A 17,584-nucleotide genomic window follows, 5' to 3' on the forward strand; every position below is an offset into this window, starting at 1 on the left:
TCTTTATTCGATGCAGTGCATGAACAAACAGCGGGGCACTTGGATCAGCAGTGTAACAGACAACAGCTATTTCACGCCGCTACCGGCGCTTCTTCAGGTCACAGGTGTGTTGTCCATTACACTGCCGAGCCAAGCACCCCGCTGTTTGTTCCTGCACCGCACCGAATAAAGAAGATACTGTTCACAATACCGTGAGTGCCACCTGATTTTCTTCATTGTCTCCAACCAGTGTGCCTCCAGCTGTTGCATAACTACAACTCCCAGCATGCATGGTCTGTCAGCGCATGCTGGGAGTTGTAGTTTTGCAACAGCTGGAGGTTTGCCCCCTAGGGTAAAGTGAGTTTCCTGCTTCAAGTTTGATCTGCAGCAAATTTTCCTCCGCAGCTCAAACTCCTAGCAGTAAATTCACTGTAAACCCCTGCCAGTGCGAATGTATCCTAAAAACTGGCCCACGACGACCAATCCACTTTCCAGGAAACTGTTTATCTTGGAATGTTCGGACCTGACACCCAGAATGTGGTGGTGTGCCATGTTGCTGGAAAAACTCAGGGAATGTGCCAAGTCAGAGTATTACTAGATGAACAGTTTCATGGAAAGTGGATTGGTCGTCATGGGCCAGTTGAATGGCCCCCAATGTCTCCCGATCTGACCCCCTTAGACTTTTATCTTTGGGGTCATCTGAAGGCAATTGTCTATGCTGTGAAGATACGAGATGTGCAGCACCTGAAACTACGGATACTGGAAGCCTGTGCTAGCATTTCTCCTGCAGTGTTGCTATCAGTGTGTGGAGAGTGGGAGAAGAGGGTTGCATTGACAATCCAACACAATGGGCAGCACATTGAACACATTTTAGAAGTGGTCAGAAACTTGTAAATAACTCATGAAAGAATAAAGTTATGTTAAAACCAAGCGCATCATTGTTTTTCTTGTGAAATTCCCAATAGGTTTGATGGGTCGCATGACCCTCTTCCTATTGAAAAAACAAAAGTTAGATTCAAAATGGCCGACTTCAAAATGGCCGCCATGGTAACCACCCATCTTGAAAGGTTTCCCCCCTCACATATACTAATGTGCCACAAACAGGAAGTTAATATCACCAACCATTCCTTTTATTAAGGTGTATCCATATAAATGGCCCACCCTGTATTTTTGGTAGAGGAAGGAATTGTGATGCTTTAATCCGGGTCCGACCCTATGCAAATCCCTAATATAAGCCTCAAATGCACATGACGCTTTCTCAATTCGGAGCCCTGTCGTATTTCAAGGAAGCAGTTTAGGGCCACACATGGGTAATGCCATACTCAGGAGTAATTGCATTACTAATTTTGGGGGGCTTTTTCTTCTTTTACCTTGTATGAAAAGGAAAAGTTGGGGTCTACACCGGTCTAAATTGGTGATTTGCACAGGGGTGGCTGATTGTACAGCAGTTCTGACATAAACACAAAAAATAAATACCCACATGTGACCCAATTTTGGAAACTACACCCCTCATGGAACGTAACAAGGGTATAGTCAGCCGTAACACCCCACAAGTGTTGGATGTGAAAAAAAAAGAGTATTACCCTAAATTTTACATTTTCACAAGGGAAAATAGGAAAAAAGCCCCCCAAAATTTGTAGACCCATTTCTAGAGTATGGAAATACCCCATATGTGGACATAAAATGCTCTGCGGGTGCACTACAATGCTCAGAAGAGAAGGAGCTCCATTGGGCTTTTGGAGAGAGAATTTGTTTGGAATTGATGGCCATGTGTGATAACAAAGCCCCCATGGTGCCAGAACAGTGAACCTCCCCCCCCCACATGTGACCCCATTTTTGAAACTACACCCCTCACGGAATATAATAAGGGGTGCAGTGAGCATTTACACCCCACAGGTGTCTGACTTTTTGTAACAGTGGTCTGTGAAAATGAAAAATGTAATTTAAAATTTGCACAGCGCACTATTCCAAAGATCTGTCAAATGCCAGTGGGGTGTAAATGCTCACTGCACCCCTTATTACATTCCGTGAGGGGTGTAGTTTCCAAATTGGGGTAACATGTGGGGGGTACACTGTTCTGGCACCACGGGGCTTTGTAAATGCACATGGCTCCCGATCCCATTCCAAAGAAATTCTTTCTCCAAAAGCTCAATGGCGCTCCATCTCTTCTGAGCATTGTAGTTCACCCGCAGAGCACTTTACATCCACAACTCAATAGGGACTAATTAGAGTTATAGGTTGAACTTGATGGACTCTGGTCTTTTTTCAACCTTATGAACTATGTTACTATATGGGGTATTTCCATACTCAGAAGAAATGGTGTTACAAATTTTGGCGGGAATTTTCTCCAATTACCCCTTGTAAAAATGTAAAATTTGGGGGGAAAAAAGATTTTTGTGAAAAAAGAAAATTTCATTTACACATCTTAATTTAACGAAAAGTCGTCAAACACCTGTGGGGTGTTAAGGCTCATTGTACCCCTTGCTATGTTCATTGAGGGGTGTAATTTCCAAAATAGTATGCCATGTGGGTTCTTTTTTGCCGTTCTGGCACCATAGGGGCTTCCTAAATGCAACATGCCCCCCAAAAACCATTTCAGCAAAATTTGCTTTCCAAAAGCCAAATGTGGCTCCTTCACTTCTGAGCATTGTAGTGCGCCAGCAGAGCACTTGACATCCACACATGGGGTTTTTCCATACTCAGAAGAGATGTGGTTACACATTTGGGGGGGGCATTTTCTACTATTACCCCTTGTAAAAGTGTAAAATTTGGGGAAAAAAATGAATTTGTGCGAAAAAAGAAAATTTCATTTACACATCTGAGTTTAACGAAAAATCATCAAACACCTGGGGGGTGTTAAGGCTCACTGGACCCCTTGTTACGTTCTTTGAGGGGTGTAGTTTCCAAAATAGTATGAAAAGTGTTTTATTTATTTATTTATTTTTTTGCTGTTCCGGCACCATAGGGGCTTCCTAAATGCAACATGCCCCCAAAAACAATTTCATCATAATTCACTCTCCAAAATCCCATTGTCGCTCCTTCCCTTCTGAGCCTTGTAGTGCAAATGCAGAGCACTTTACATCCACATGAGGTATTTCCTTACTCAAGAGAAATTGGGTTACACATTTTGGGGGCTTTTTCTCCTTCTACCCCTTGTAATAATAAAAAAAAAATGGGTATGCAAAAACATGCATGTTTAAAAAATGAAGACTTTGAATTTTCTCCTGCACTTTGCTGCTATTCCTGTGAAATACCTAAAGGGTTAACAAACTTTCTGAATGTCATTTTGAATACTTTGTGGGGTGCTGTTTTTATAATGGGGTCATTTTTGTGGTATTTCTTAAATGCAAGCCACTCAAATCCACTTCAAACTTAACTGGCCCCTGAAAAATTTAGATTTTGAAATTTTTGTGAAAAATTGGAAAAACGCTGCAGAACTTTGAAGCTTTCTGATGTCCCCTAATTGGATTGACAATATCTGAGGCGCTCCAGTGTCTACTGTTCTTTATTCCAGGACATAGGAAAACAGTGACATTTTATGAAAATCAAGGGGTGGCACTGTATCACTGTTGATGACTGGACCGCTAAAGAGTAGGCTTTATATGGTATAAATACACACCCCAATTGTCCCTGAGGAGGCCATAGATGGTGGCCGAAATGCGTCTGACGGTGTGGGGATAACCATTAATATATAAATACTACATAATACTCTGATTCATTTAACAGTGTGTAGATTTATTGCGTCTTATTGTGGGGAGACATCATCAGTGCTACCCCACACTTTACATCACATGTATGTGTATTTCTTTTATGAGAATTAGATTAAAAGTTAGATCTTCCAAAAGTAAAAACATGTCAACTTTATGATGCCAACTTTAAGTAGACATATTGTATATGTGAATCAATATATCATTTATTTGGAATATCCATTTTTCTTATAAGCAGAGAGTTTCAAAGTAAAAAAAAAATGCAAAATTTTCTAATTTTTCATAAAATTTTGGAATTTTTCACCAAGAAATGATGCAAGTATCGCCGAAAATGTACCACTAAAATAAAGTAGAATATGTCACAAAAAAACTATCTCGGAATCAGAATGAAAAGTAAAAGCATTCCAGAGTTATTAATGCTTAAAGTGACAGTGGTAAGATTTGAAAAAAAAAAATGCTCTGGTCCTTAAAGGGGTACTCCGCCCCTAAACATCTTATCCCCTATCCAAAGAATAGGGGATAAGATGTCTGATCGCAGGGGTCCCGCCGCTAGGGACCCCTGGGATCTCGGATGCAGCACCCCTCTGTCATTACTGCACAGAGCAAACTCACTCCATACGTAATGATGGGCAATACAGCGGCCGGAGCATCGTGACGTCACGGCTCCACCCCCTTAGTGCAAGTCTATGGAGGGGGGCGGGACGTGAAAATGTACAAAAAAAACATTTGTTCAGGGCCCTTTATGGCAAAACGGACAATTGACTTAAGTTAGTGGTACGATAACAAGGATTTATTTACATTGCCTTTTTTTTTTAAAGTAGTACAATAATACAAAAGCTAAGTTTGTTTGCTTAACCCATTTAGGACCAAGCCCATTTTCAACTTAAAGGGCTACTCCGCCCCTAGACATCTTATCCCCTATCCAAAGGATAGGGAATAAGATGTCTGATCGTGGAGGTCCCACCACTGGGGACCCCCGGGATCTCTGCTGCAGCACCCTGCTGTCATTACGGCACAGAACAAACTCGCTCCCTATGTAATGACGGGCAATACAGGGGCCGGAGGATCATGACGTTACAGCTCCGCCCCCTTGTGATGTCACGGTCCGCCCCCTCAATACAAGGTTTTTGGAGGGGGTGGGCCGTAACATCACGATGCTCCGGCCCCTGTATTGCTCGTCATTACGCACGGAGCGCAATACGCGCAAAAATATTCCAAAGTCCAAAATAGCGTATTTTTGGTCACTTTTTATATCATAAAAAAATGAATAAAAAGCGATCAAAAAGTCAGATCAACACATAAATGGTAGTGATAAAAACTTCAGAACACGGCTCAAAAAATGAGCCCTCATACCAGCCCGTTCGCGGAAAAATAAAAAAAGTTACAGGGGTCAGAAAATGACAATTTTAAACGTATATATTTTCCTGCATGTAGTTATGATTTTTTTCAGAAGTTTGACAAAATCAAATCTATGTAAGTAGGGTATCATTTTAACCGTATGGACCTACAGAATAAAGATAAGGTGTAATTTTGATAAAAAAAATGCACTGCATAGAAACGGAAGCCCCCATAAGTTACAAAATGAAAATTTTTCTTCAATTTTGTCGCACAATGTTTTTTTTTAGTTTCGCTGTGGATTTTTTGGTAAAATTACTAATGTCACTGCAAAGTAGAATTGATGGTGCAAAAAATAAGCCATCATATGGATTTTTAGGTGCAAAATTGTTATGATTTTTAGAAAGTGATGATTTTTAGAAAGTGATGAGGAAAAAATGAAAATGCAAAAACAGAAAAGCGCTGAGGCCTTAAGCAGTTAAGCAGCTCGGGTTGTGCAGCCACCATGGCCACTTTAGAACAGTGAGCAGTGGCGGCGCAGCGGCAGGGCTGGCCAGACCGTGGACCTAGGTGGCCAAAAAAAAAACTATTTAAAAAAAGGAGCAACAAAGTGCTGCCCCTGAAAAGTGCCAACTGGGACAATGATCCCACCAGGTCCCAAGGTAAAGCTGGACCAGACTGCATACATATACCAAACGAGAAGCAAAGAAAAAGGAGATTTTTTAACACTTACCGTAAAATCTCTTTCTCGAAGGATCCATTGGGGGACACAGACCGTGGGTGTATGCTGCTGTCTCTAGGAGGTATGACACTATGACACCAAAGAAGTCGGCTCCTCCCAGCAGGATATACCCGCCTCCAGGCCCTGAGGTAATCAGTTTTAGTATCAGAGCAATAGGAGAGAACCGACAGGTCAAGGAAAAAACATGAACTGTCCGAGAACCAGAAGAAAAGATATAACTGAACACACCCTCGGAGAAACCCAAAAGGGCGGGAGCTGTCCCCCCCCAATGTATCCTTCGAGAAAGAGATTTTACGGTAAGTGTTAAAAAATCTCCTTTTCTCTATGGGCTCCATTGGGGGACACAGACCGTGGGACGTACCAAAGCCGTCCCTTGGGTGGGCAGATAATCGTTCAGGGAGACGGTTGTTCCACTGCCGTCTGCAGCAGATTACAGCCCAGACTAGCATCAGCCGATGCGAAGGTATGAACCCGGTAGAACCTCGAGAAAGTGTGCAAAGTAGACCAAGTAGCCGCCTTGCAATCTGCGAGGCCGAAGCTTGTTCTGGAGAGCCCAGGATGCCCCAACAGAAACAGGTAGAATGAGCCACAACCCTGAAGGGAGGAGTCTTCCCCCTACAGCGATAGGCTTCCGAAATGGCAGACCGGATCCACAGAGAAGTGGTGGCCTTGGAAGCAGGTTGTCCCTTACGACGACCTTCCATAAGGACGAAAAAGGAATCTCACTGACGAGACGAAGAACAGATAGAGAGGTAATATCTAACAGCCCGGACCACATCCAGTTTGTGGAGTAAATGCTCCCTAGAATGAGAAGGAGCGGAACAAAAGGACGGAAGAATGTCCTCATTGAGATGAAAGGCTGAAACAACCTTAGGCAAAAGGGAAGGATCTGGCCAGAAGACAACCTTGTCCTGGTGAAGCACCAGAAATGGAAAACGGCAGGAGAGAGCTGCCAATTCAGACACTCTCCGAAAGGAGGTGATAACAACAAGAAAACGCCACTTTCCAAGAAAGGAGGCGCAGGGACACCTCCCCAAGGAGTTCAAAAGGTTCACCTTGGAGTACCCCCAGAACCAGATTCAATTCCCAAGGGGGAGATGGTGACCGATAAGGAGGGACAGCATGCGCCACTCCTTGAAGGTCCGGACATGAGAATAAGAAGCTAGAGGACGCTGGAATAGAAAAGAATAGAAAAGGTCGAAACCTGACCCTTAAGGGAACTGAGAGACAACCCCATGTCCAATCCCGACTGCAAGAAAGAGAGACGGAAAACCAAAACGGTAACAGGACACAAGACCTGAGCTTCACACCAACTAAAATAAGACTGCCAGGAATGGAGGTAAATTTTTGCCAAGGAGGACTAACGAGCCCTGAGAATGGTGCGCCTGACTTGGGAAGAGAAACCACAGCTCTCAAACCGCGATCTCGACCGCCATGCTGTCAAAGCAGAGACAGTAATAGGGGTGGCACAGGAAATCTGAGATAGGAGGTCTGGACGATAGGGAAGGCACAACATTAAGTCGTGGAGCCTGACCATGACGACTTACCACGCCCGCCGGGCCTGAGAGTTTCCTCAGGACCCCGAAAGGAGAAGAAAGCGAGGAAACAGATAAGGTAGGGCAAAGCCCGACCACCAAATAGACAAGGAAGGGCAAGGCTCGACCAAGAGAGAGTAACGCTTCGGTTGTGGCGGGACAAGCAGAGATCCACGCCTGGAGCGCCCCAGGTGTTGCAGATCACAGCAAACACCCCTGGATGTAGGGACCAGTGGCCTGGACGACTGAGGACCGGCCTAGAAGATCACATCCCAGTGACGGCCAGACTGAAGATAACTGAGATGGCCGGAAACCTGAGTTCCGCCGAGGAGGGACATTCCCAAGAAGCAAGCAAAGAAAGAATTGCCCTAGGCCCCAAAATGTTGAAAGGGAAAAAGTTTCTCGGGGGGCCAAGACCCCAGACCAGGCGGTCACTGAAAACACCTCCCCAGCCTGACAGACAGGCAGGGATGGACAGGAAGAGGTCGGTGATGAAACTGGGCAAATGGCACGGCCTCCCCAGCCGCCGCCAATCGACCCTGGACATCCATGCAAAAGCGAATGGAAACTGGAGCACGGAGCCGAAGGCATCAGAGTCGGTGGAGCCGAAAGCTGGCAGAGGCCGCATTGAACTGGAGCCACAGGAGAGCGGTTGGGCTTGTCCCAAATGACCATCCAACCGAAGTGAGACAAGGTCTGGAGGTTGAGACTAAGACTCTCCAGGATCTGGGTCCTGCTGGAGCTCAGATCAGGAGGTAGTCCAAATAAGGAATCACAGAAACAACTGCTGTCCGTGAAAAAGGCTATCACAGGTGCCAGGACTTTGGTAAAGGTCCGCGGAGAAGTGGCCAGACTGAAATGGATAGCCACAATAGAAAATTACCATCCGGAACTGCAGAGCGGAGGTACCGCTGATGACCGGGAAACAATGAGATGTCGAGGCAGGTATCCTGATGTCCACCGAGGAACGAAAACTCCCCTCGAACCATGGACGCCAGTACCGAACGGAGAGACTCCATTCGGGAGGGGAACGCAAGATGCTGGCTGAGATACTCGAGAACCAAGACTGGGCGAACAGAAATGCCTTTCTTGGAGACCACAGGGAGGTTGGAATAAACCTCGAACACGTTCCCCTGAAGCTGCATGTCCAGGCATCCCGGCGGGTAAGTGGCGACCAACCACCCGAGAGAGGTCGACGGGTGGGGGGGGGGGACCCTTCAGACCGAGGAAGGCCTACGAGTGCCCGATGGGGCCACCAAACGGCCGGAAAGGATAGCTGACCTCCGGGAGCCTGGCTGGTACCCTTTGTTGGTACCAAAGGTCCGCAGAACCGGAAGGAGAACTTACGACAGAAGCGGTTCTGTGAGTCTTACCAGAGGTAATAAAGAACTCTTTTTCCGCCCGTCGCCTCACTTCTTGAAGGTGGCATCCGCATCCCAGGCCTAAAGCCACATGCAGGGACGGTGGCTACCAAGTAGCTTGTGGTAAAGGCAGCACAGTGGCTGCACATGGAAGCAGAACATAGAAAAAATCTCCAGCTGCGGAACATCGGAGAGCTAGATTAAATAAATCCTCTGGAGGGATCTTGAAGACTTTCCTGGCGGAGTTGGAAGACCATACTAAAAGGGCCGTTGACACCCAGGCCAAAGCAAAAGCAGGAAGAACCTGCTGCCTCAAGGGCAGAGATTGCCAAAGTATCCACCTTCATGTCTGCTGGATCCTTGAAGGCCAGCCGCATCAGCCAAAGGCCAGGTAGGCACCTTAGAGAGGCGTGAGACCGGCGGATCCACAGTTGGAGAGGAGGTCCACTGAACAATGAGGTCCTTGGCGAAGGAATACTGCGACTGAACCTTCTTCGTTTCCTGAAACTTCTTGTCAGGATGACTTCAGGCGGATACCAGCAGGGCGTAAAATTCAGCGTGAGAGCTGAAAGTCTTGAGTGCCGGTCGGGCACAAAGAAAGGAGACTTCTGGAGACACGTCCGAAGTTCCTGAGTCCTTTAGATTGAAGGTGTCTCTTATGGCCGCAACCACTGAGTACACCACATCAGGCACATACGTGCGGTCCTCTGAGTCGGTGGCCGAATCAGAAACCTCATCCACAAGTTCTCCAGGTGAATGGGAAAGAGGTGAGGCAGCCCTGGAAGAGGTCGGGCACGATGAAAGGGAACTTCTGGAGCCACGTCCGAAGTTCCTGGGTCCTCTAGATGGAAGGTGTCTCTTATGGCCGCAACCAATGAGTGCACCATGTACGACATATCCGTGTGGTCCTCTGAGTCAGAGGCCGAATCAGAAACCTCATCCACAAGTTCTCCAGGTGAATGAGAACGAGGTGAGGCAGCCCTGGAAGAGATCGGACACGATGAAAGGAAACCTCTGGACCACGTCCGAAGTTCCTGGGTCCTTTAGCTGGAAGGTGTCTCTTATGGCCGCAACGAATGAGTACACCACATTAGGCACAGTCAGAGGCCGAATCAGAAACTTCTTCCACAAGTTCTCCAGGTGAATGGGAACGTGTGAGGCGGCCCTGGAATAGAGAGAGATGGACCTGGTACGCAGGTCTTGAGAGCCAGAGCGGCGACCCTGGGAGCATTATCTAGAGGAGCGACGCTTGCTACAGATCAGAGTAACGGGGCGATGCCTGTGAAGGGAGCGCCCTTGCCTGCCAGACGACTCGGGGGATGAGTCAGATGACACACCCCTATGATGCTGCAAGAGCATCAGAATAGGGGGAGAGCAGGACCCTCCGGAGGGCCGGTGTAGGGAGGGCCTCTCCAAGGCAGTCACCACATAATGGGAGACCTGAGCCAAGTCGGATATAGACTGGGAGAGGGAGGGAACCCAGGCTGGAGGGGCGGTCGAACCCACTGGGTCTGGAAGAACAACCGGGGTAGAGTAGCAGGGGGGTCTGGGGAGCAGTGGAGCAGGCAGAACAAGTGGTTCAGCAGAACCAGACAGTTTAGAGTTACAGTATTAACAGATTAAAGGAGTGGCTAACACTCCAGTTAACTGTTTAGAGGGAGGCCGTTCTGGGCCTCTCTCACCCAAGACTGTGTTCTATTTCACTGTTGCTGATACAGTCTGATAATCTTACTGTTTCACATGTCTTGAGATCCCCATAGACCACAATGGGCCTATTTAAAAAATTAAACCACAACACTGTAACACTCTGTCCCACCACGGGACTCGAATCCGTGGTGGTCTGCAGGCTGTCAAAAAAGGAGAAATGCCGGTCAATAGCAAGTGAGGGGTGTGTTAGGAGCAGGGGGCACCGCTGATTGGCTCCTGCCACCAATCGCGCGCACAGCGCTGATTGGTGTACAGTTCACGCCCAGAGAAGCATTAACAAGAAGTCTGTAATGGCGCCCGCTCCTTGCCCTGAGCGCACATGCGAATGCATGTGCGCTTGTGGGGAACTGAGCGGCCTAGACACCGCCGGCAGCAGCCGCTGCCGAAAGTGGAAGTAAATCGGCGCTCAGAGTGCCCGCATAGAGAACGTCGCGGCTGTCAGCCGCTTCAATGTAAAAACACACACACAGATGTTCCACACACACACACTCACACACAGTATATATGAATAAAGTGTAGAGAGTTGTGCCCCGTCCAACCTGCCACTGCTCCCCCAGTAATAAAGGACCCCCTGTCCAGGCCAGCCCCATTAGACCCATGAGAAAAGTGGGCCAGAAACTGAAAGTCTCCAGCTGTTGCAAATCTGCACCTAAGGAGAAAGGGAAATATACTCACCTCAGTCAGAAGAACTTACCTCATGAAGTCTTCCTATGAAGTCTTCAGCCATCTTTTATCACCTGCATCATGCCGGGCTACCATGTGCGAGCGAGGCGAGCAAGGAGATAGGGTGACCCGGACCCATGAGGTACAAGAGGGGGTGAACAGCGCATATACGCAATGTCTGTGCCCCCTTACTCGCAATGGGGAAACAGTGAGCCGCAGTTCCTGAGTCCCCACCTGAAAACAGGAATGAAAATGGAATAAAAAAACTAACACATTCCCTAACTAGGAAAATAATAAAACATAAGACCTGGTCTGGAGAAATCCAGACCATGTCCACCTCCTTCAGACACTAAGCTTAAACTGATTAGCTCATGGCCTGGAGGTGGGTATATCCTGCTGGGAGGAGCCGACTTCTTTGTTGCCATAGTGTCATACCTCCTAGAGACAGCAGCATACACCCACGGTCTGTGTCCCCCAATGGAGCCGATAGAGAAAACTGCAACAAACCGCTCCATGAAGACAGGCACTTGGTTTATTTACAGCATGTAAACAGACACGCTGTTCTCTAGTGTCTTGGCTAAAGGAAGTGCTTGTAAGCAGGAAACTGCACTGTCCCAATCTTACACCCCTGCATCTGTAATCTTTCCTCACGCCACAAGTGACTGCACGCTGTAAATAAACCAAGTACCTGTCTACTTGAAGTGGTGAGTTGCCATTTTTCTTTGTGTCTCGTATGATAAACCTATAGAAACACAAGTAAAAATAGAACAACAAGTGCTGATTGACATTCTATATCATTAATCATTATGGCCAATTAATCTACCCATGTAAAGGGCCTTCACTTTCTCACCTTCTGAAAAAAGGACTTCACTTATCCTGTGTCTGTCTATTCATCAAAGCTGGAATGTGAGCTACAGAGAAAAGGAATTAGCAGCTTATTGTTACTATAGTGACCAGTGTAAAAACAGATCTATTTTTTTTAAATCACACAGAAAATGTAAAAATAAACAATGTTCAATTATATATATATATATATATATATATATATATATATATATTATATATATATATATATATATATATAAACAAAGTCCCAAGAGAGCAGAACTCCTATATACCAATGAGATGGGTGATGGGGTGCAGATGGTTGCAGAAGATTCTGGTGATAGATCCTTCCTGATAGCAAACGAATAGGCAACAGCACTCCCATAAGGTGCAAATAACGGTCCTTTATTCACATAAACTTGGAGGTGGCGACGTTTCAGCCGAAACGTCGCCACCTCCACGTTTATGTGAATAAAGGACCGTTATTTGCACCTTATGGGAGTGCTGTTGCCTATTAATTTGCTATCGGGAAGGATCTATCACCAGGATAATGTCTGAGTGAGTCAGCCGAAACGTTGCCATCTCCACATCAGCCGAAACGTCGCCACCTTCATGTTTATGTGAATAAAGGACCGTTATTTGCACCTTATGGGAGTGCTGTTGCCTATTCGTTTGCTATCAGGAAGGATCTATCACCAGGATAATGGCTGAGTGAGTCAACCGAAATGTTGCCACCTCCACGTTTATGTGAATAAAGGACCCTTATTTGCACCTTATGGGAGTGCTGTTGCCTATTTGTTTGCTATATATATATATATATATATATATATATATATGTGTGTGTGTGTGTGTGTGTGTGTGTGTGTGTGTGAAGTGATGAAAAATATACAAAGGGGGAAAGGGGGGGTGGTTCAAATTTTTATTAGGTAAGAGATTTATTTACATTTATTAACTTTTTTTTAACTTTTTACAATTTTTTTTACTCCCCGTAAGTGACTATTAAATGCAATCTTTAGATTGTATACACTGTTCCATGCCATGCCATTGCACAGCATTGAACAGTGTTATTGGCGTTCCATTGCTCCAGCCTGCCATGGTTTCCTGGAGCATTGGAGAGCTGATCGGATGGGATTAGCCAGATAAGGGACCTCTTGCTTTACTCTCAGCTGATTGGGACACTGTAATTTCATTGCGGTGGTCCCCATAAGCTAACTGTGCTAGCCAGAATGCAGTTATTCCCATTTTAGACATTGCAACCAACTTTAATTGCATTGTCTAAAGGGTTAATGTCAGACATCGGCCTAATTGGTAACGTCCGGCATTAGCCGTGGATCCTGGTTGCTGATAGCAACCAGGACCAACTGGGCATGAAGCGCACTTAGCTCCTGAGCTGGCTTCATAAAGCAGGAGCTGGCAATGGATGTAAATGTATGTTTATTGTTGTTTAGGGGTTAAATTTCATAATGACAGGAAGTAGGTCAAAAATTGCAATAAGCAGCGCACTTCGCTACAAAATAATTAAAAAACATATACATTTGTTAAAAAAGATAGAAATCCATTCCTATAGCCCTGAGTATTGAATATCCCTGGACATTTTGCTGGATCACGCTTTTCCTCCAATAAATACAATTATCATTGCATGTAAATATACATCTCCTAACAATATTATGATTCCATTTCTTTTGTTCTAACTCTGCTGGCAACATTTTAATACAAACACAGCAGTTTAGCTTAAACAAATATCTGCTAACAGTTTCAATCTGCAATGTAATTGCTTGGTGGTTTGCAAAAATAGCTCTTTGGTCAGCACCACTAAAAATGAATGGGAATATGTACTGGTATGAAAGGAAAGTGCAGATTATCAGAAATAATAAACATGGGCAAGGTCATTCTAGAAGTGTTATCAAGAGTAAATACTTAACTTTTCTGAGGAATGGTGATAGTTTACTGTGTTATTTATTTGTCACACTTATCAAATAATCACTTGTAAGTAGTATGATGTACTATTACACACTATCACATTGTAAATCGTTAGTCTTTTCTTATATTTCCTTGACAGATGCAACCCCTGACTCTGTAGCTGAGGTACATTTCCATGTAGGATGAGAGTAATGCCCGGGCTGTCCCGGTATCTCGCTCCGCTCCTCCTAAGCCTCTCAGCAAATCACCTGCCACAGCGATGTCCCATCTTGGCCGTCAATAGGCTGAGCATCAGTGCGATGGGCAATAGGCAACCAATGCTGTGACTCAATGTTATCGACGGCCGAGGTGGGACATTGCTGTGGTCAGTGATTTGCTTTGTGACGCGCTGACCACAGCTGGACCAGGAAGAAGACAGTGGTGGAGGAGCCACTTTATTGATAGTTTAAGCAGTTCCGGCATTATTTCCTACTTCTCCTTTAATAGCCTTTAAAATCACCATATTTTGTAGTTTAGTTGACAGACTTTGAAAGAGGGCACATCATTGGACTGAGAAAGGCAGAATGGTTGAATTACTTGCCATCTTGGCCGTTCTGACGAACCTTTCACAAGGTGTTGGAAATAGTGGTTACGTGAGGGTACGCACACACAGTAAATAGGCTATGGATGGCCCAGACAAACCACAACTAGAGAGAATTCTTTGATCCGCCGACAGGCACGATCAGCTCTTAGGATCTATTCACATGTCAGAATTTCCACACCAATTCCGCTTCCGCTTCCTTGGGTGATTTCTGGCTTGTGTGGAATTGGTGCAGAATTGGTGTGGAAATTCCACCTGCAGAAATTCAAAAGTGTAAATTGAAGTGCAGAATCCCATAGAAGTCTATTGTGCTTTCATTTGAGGTGGAATTCCGCAAGCGGAAATTCTGCCAGATGAATAGACCCTTAGTTTCCTTTCCACCATCGAGACACATGTGGCACCTTCCTTACACACCTGTCTCTGCCTAGATCATTTCAAGGCCTTTAGCAGAAATATATTTGGTGCCACAGCTCCGATACATAAAAAAAAAAACAAAGAACACACAATGGCCCTCATTTAATATGAGTGTTGGGGTTTTACTAGTGTGAAATGTTTTTTCCGATTTGCAGGTTTCCACTCTATTTACTATGGGGATTCACAAATTTACAAGTTGGAAGAATTTCCTGACCAGCGTTTTTTTGGTGTAAATGTCCAGCCATTTATTCACAGAATTTCTGGGAATTCAATAGTATATACTGTTGGTTGGATTGTAAAATCACGCCCAATTTCTGGCTGACCCCATTTTCCGACAGGCCTCGAGTTTATCGAGTTTGTAAGTTTATTTTAGCGCATTGCACCACAAATTCTGTCGCAGACACAATTTGCCACGCACTGCGCCACTATGTGGTGCATTACCTGACAAAACAGGTTGGGTTTACAATAGTAAATCAGGGCCAATATGTATCCTATACTCATATCGTAAATTTTGACCAAGTTCACACACATCATGCATCAAAATACGCAGTAAAGATGTGCATGCCCGATTGTTTTCAGTGAGGATTTGCAGCTTACATTCTTTTGAGTGTACATTCTTAATATGTTGAAAGAAGTTAAATCTAACTTATTCCAAACATATTCCTTGGGAAAGCGTATTGCAAATGTAAGGCACAGATTATTCCTATTTAAACTGGCTAATCTGCTTCTGAAATGGGACAGAAATGTGGTCAGTGTATCAATACATGCCACAGAAATCCAAATTTCCCTGGGGAAATATAAGTGTAGGGATAGTAGGAAGAGACCAATTAGTAGAAGAAAACAATACATGTAATAAAAAGGATAACTGTGCGGAGTGTGTGCACCTATCTGAGAACTAACTACTCATTCTAGCTGTGAACAGACCATTTTACTATTCTCTTCAAAAAATGCAACATTTTCCTAATAATAAATTCACAGTACATTGTGTTCCATTTACATGCCGTTAATCTGTATGTTTCACTCTAAATTATTCAGTACCATTGTGTTTGCAATATTAAAGAAAAGCTCTCAGATATAAATACTATGCTATGTGTACAGAAATCTGAACATTGTGTGGCCTGATAGCAGTCTCGCAGTCTGGGGTCTCTATTGACAGTGGGTGTCTGTACTTGTACTCTGCATTCGGCAGCGCAGATAGATGGTGAACTGGTAAATAATTAATGACTTATTGAAAAAGAAATCAGAGTCTGAACCCAGCGCATGGTTTTATCCTAAGTAGACTCCCCTCTGATGTCATCATTAAAATATTTACATTTTCTTATCGCAATCGACCTATAATTACCACACAGTACAAGGGAAAATACTAATGAAATTATGAAAAGTGAATACATGGGAGAATAATTGTGTACGTCCTACGCCGACTCCACCGGCACAAAACATTTCAGTACTTTCCAAAATGAAAGAATTTCTATTATAAATTTCAATGGCTTTATTTTTTTGTTATCTCAGTTTAGATGCCGGCAAACACATATTCTTGCTTAATCCTTTCTGGCTATTAGAATGATTGAATGGGCTCGAGGGGAAAGAAAATAAGAGAATACAGATGCAGACCCGATCTAGCACATGCTTGGGGCCATTGCTGATGCGTTGGAACACAGTTTTCGCCTTTCATTTCGAGCTGAGTTTATGAGTCTCCACAGAATTTGCCAAGTTGTTACCGTCTGTGGGAAGAGTTAAGTTGCAATCTTAATGAGATAACATTATATTCTTTGTCAGCATAAAGCAACTTTTTTTTATATTTGCTGTTTTTGAGGAACAAAGAATGGAGAACAAAGGAGGGAAGCTATACATACTATTCCTCACACAGTTATTATATCTACAGCAATATACCGCTTGTCTTTATAAAAGAACACTTCACAACTGGCAAAACTTATTTCTTTATAACTAAATGCATCTTGAACTTCCGTCTTAAATGTTCTTTGTGTGGGAGGCAATTTTTCCTTGCAAATAGGTATAAAAATTATGTTCATATAATAATACATTACTTACTGATAGAATGTACTGTGTGGCGTAGTATAAAGCATACTAGAATAAAAATAATAAAAAACTACTGTGTTTGGACCTGAAGGATTTGTTGTGTACATTGTACCATGATTTTATAACCTCATTCACATAAAGCTAAAAATAAAATAAAATAAGATTTTTGGTCATATTGGGGAATTTCAATGCCTATTATGTTAAAGATTTTTGCTAGGAATACTGCACGTGGCTTAAAGGGGAGCGCCGGTGGAAACAAGTAGAAAACAATTGTTTTTAAATCAACTGGTGCCTGAAAGTTAAACAGATTTGTAAATCACTTCTATTAAAAAATCTTAATCCTTCCAGTACTTATTAGCTGCTGTACAAAACAGGGACATTTGTGAATTTATTTTCTGTCTGACAACAGTGCTTCCTGTCCATGTTAGGAACTGTCCAGATTAGAATCCTATCCCTATAGAAAACCTCCCCTGCTCTGGACAGTTCCTGACATGGACAGAGGTGTCAGCAGAGAGCACTGTGGTCAGGCAGAAAATAACTTCACAAATGTCTCTGTAGTATGTCTGTAGTATACAGCAGCTCATAAGTACTAGAAGGGTTAAGATTTTTAAATAGAAGTGATTTACAAATCTGTTTAACTTCCTTATTAGTGTTGCTCGTGAATATTCGCAATACGAATTTTATTCACGAATTTGCGAATATTCACGAATATAGCACTATATATTCCCAATTACGAATATTCGTGTTTTTGTTTTTTTCACAGTACACATCACAATGAT

Source organism: Hyla sarda, chromosome 1 (assembly GCF_029499605.1).
Source record: "Hyla sarda isolate aHylSar1 chromosome 1, aHylSar1.hap1, whole genome shotgun sequence".
In the NCBI taxonomy this organism is placed as follows: domain Eukaryota; kingdom Metazoa; phylum Chordata; class Amphibia; order Anura; family Hylidae; genus Hyla; species Hyla sarda.